This window comes from Littorina saxatilis, linkage group LG6, assembly GCF_037325665.1.
Source record: "Littorina saxatilis isolate snail1 linkage group LG6, US_GU_Lsax_2.0, whole genome shotgun sequence".
NCBI classification, from domain to species: Eukaryota; Metazoa; Mollusca; class Gastropoda; order Littorinimorpha; family Littorinidae; genus Littorina; species Littorina saxatilis.
In genome coordinates this window covers 10889017-10891516 of record NC_090250.1, presented here as the reverse complement: position 1 = coordinate 10891516, position 2500 = coordinate 10889017, and the positions used below count along the sequence as shown (strand labels likewise).

The window sequence follows — 2500 nt, the reverse complement described above, 5'->3', positions numbered from 1 at the left end:
AATTGTTTTACGTTTGTATATATATATATATATATATATATATATATATATATATATATATATGTATTTAAGATTAGAATAGTCCCTCTCTGGGCGAGGGCTGATTGAAAAGAAGCTCGTTTATATTGCTTATGCCACAACCCTCGTAAAATAAAATTTAATTTGATTTGATTTGATTTGATCTCTCCCTCTCTCTACTAGAGAAAACTGAGCATTTTGTTTGTTTGTTTGCTTAACGCCCAGCCGACCACGAAGGGCCATATCAGGGCGGTGCTGCTTTGACATAATTTATAACGTGCGCCACACACAAGACAGAAGTCACAGCACAGGCTTCATGTCTCACCCAGTCACATTATTCTGACACCGGACCAACCAGTCCTAGCACTAACCCCATAATGCCAGACGCCAGGCGGAGCAGCCACTAGATTGCCAATTTTAAAGTCTTAGGTATGACCCGGCCGGGGTTCGAACCCACGACCTCCCGATCACGGGGTGGACGCCTTACCACTAGGCCAACCGTGCCGTAGAAAACAGCATTGGTCGATACATATGTTATAAATGAAAGTCATAGCTCCAATAATCACGGATACATTGACTTTCATTTATAACATATGTATCGACCAATGCTGTTTTCCTAGTAAATTCAAACAGGCTGAAGTGATTCCTCTTTTTAAATCGGGAGATACTACACATCCTTCAAATTACAGACCAATATCAATTCTATCAATCCTTTCAAAGCCTCTTGAAAAAACATATCAATAAGCACATTCTTTTGCACTTTGAGAACAACAAATTGATACATAATAAGCAATCAGGTTTTAGGCAAAAACACTCATGTCAAACAGCGCTGATCAGCTTAGTTGACCAATGGCTAAACAACATTAATAATAACCAGTTCTGTGCTGCTCTATTTCTTGACTTTGCTGAAGCTTTTGACCTAATTGACCATAAACTCCTTATCAAAAAGCTTGAGATTTATGGATTGGCAACTGATTTTGTTAACATTTTAAAATCTTTCCTGTCAGAGGCAGACAGCAAAGTACTTATTTGAATCAATCATACTCTTGTAAACAAACAGTAAGGTTTGGAGTTCCACAAGGTTCTATTCTTGGTCCTTTACTATTTTCTATCTATATTAATGACCTGCCATTATTTGTTAAATGTATGTGTGAACGATTTGCAGATGATACTAAAATTCATTCTAGTCCTCCAAGAAAACATTGATCGATTGCTGGAATGGTCAGAATTAAACCATATGTCACTGAACCCAAATAAAACTAAATGCATGCTTCTCACACACACAAACAATCACACACGCATTCACACATACTTTCTCTCTCCACACATACACACACTCCAAAAAAACACAAGCACACTCAGACACACGGACACGCAGTCAGACAGACAGACAGACACACAAACACATTGACACACACAGACATAGACAAGAAGTGCAAGGCACTCGCACAAGAACGAGTCCAAGGAAGGGAGGCAGCCGCTATATATATCCACAGTGAGTCCGCTGCAAGCTTACCTCAGTTATCGCCCTCCACTGGCACACAACAGATCAATGATAATGTAACATGACGGTCCCGTCCGATGCATATCTATTTGCGCGCTCTCTCTCTCTCTCCCTCTAACACACACACAAACACACTCACGCGCGCACACAGTCACAAACAAGGCAAGAGAGAGGGGGCAGGGGAGAGAAAGACGGAGACGGAAACACAAATAGGGAGATTTAGAAAGAGTCTACACACAGGGACATGTACACCACACGAATACACATGGACGTATAGAGACGGATAGACACAATGTGATCGTGCACAGAACAAGAACAGTGAGAATTCAATGCAGAGAATTTATTGTTTTGTTTCTTTACGAGCAATTGGATCAATCAAAGTGTTTATTATTGGAAGCTTTTACATGTGACAGCTACGGAGGTATGTGCATAGAGCAAGGTATTTTGAAACGGCAGTACAAATAGTGAAAGTCGACAGTCAAAAGACAAGAATGGTAATGTACTGGAACGTTTTAAGTTTTAACAAACATACCATTACAAAGCAAAAACAAAACGACTACCAAAGGGATTATCCTGTTTTGTTAAAAATTAAAACATTCCAATTCCTTACCGTTCTGTTTTTTTCCCTCTTCTTGGACTGGAATGAAAAATCTAACTGCTTTGAGGTGAAAGTTGAAGTCGAATTATTCATTAAAACAAAACAGTGTATTCTTAAGGAGCATGGAGCAGATGATGTGGTTGTGGACAACTTTATTGCCTATACCTTAACGTTGGACGAAAACACAGGAGTCCGGAAGATAGAAAACTCCAGCAGACAAGGTAAGCAACTGGTTGCTTAAGCGCACTGTCTACAATCATGACCGCACTATTATTCCATTGAAATGACATTATGTCTCAAAATTACTTCGCTTTTAATTTGGTCGAATAAAAACATATTGAAATATTGACAAAAATGCAATTCTACTGAATTATTGAAAG

General features: G+C 39.0%; 1 protein-coding gene across 1 annotated transcript in view; it reads right to left on the bottom strand.

Moving 5' to 3' along the window:
* Positions 1 to 1847: 1847 nt before the first annotated feature.
* Positions 1848 to 2500, bottom strand: part of LOC138968465 (CD109 antigen-like) — a 149014-nt gene continuing 148361 nt past the window's right edge. The window contains exon 36 of the mRNA XM_070341038.1: positions 1848 to 2500. This exon is cut by the window's right edge and continues 111 nt beyond it. The gene's annotated coding sequence lies outside the window, so the exon portion shown is untranslated.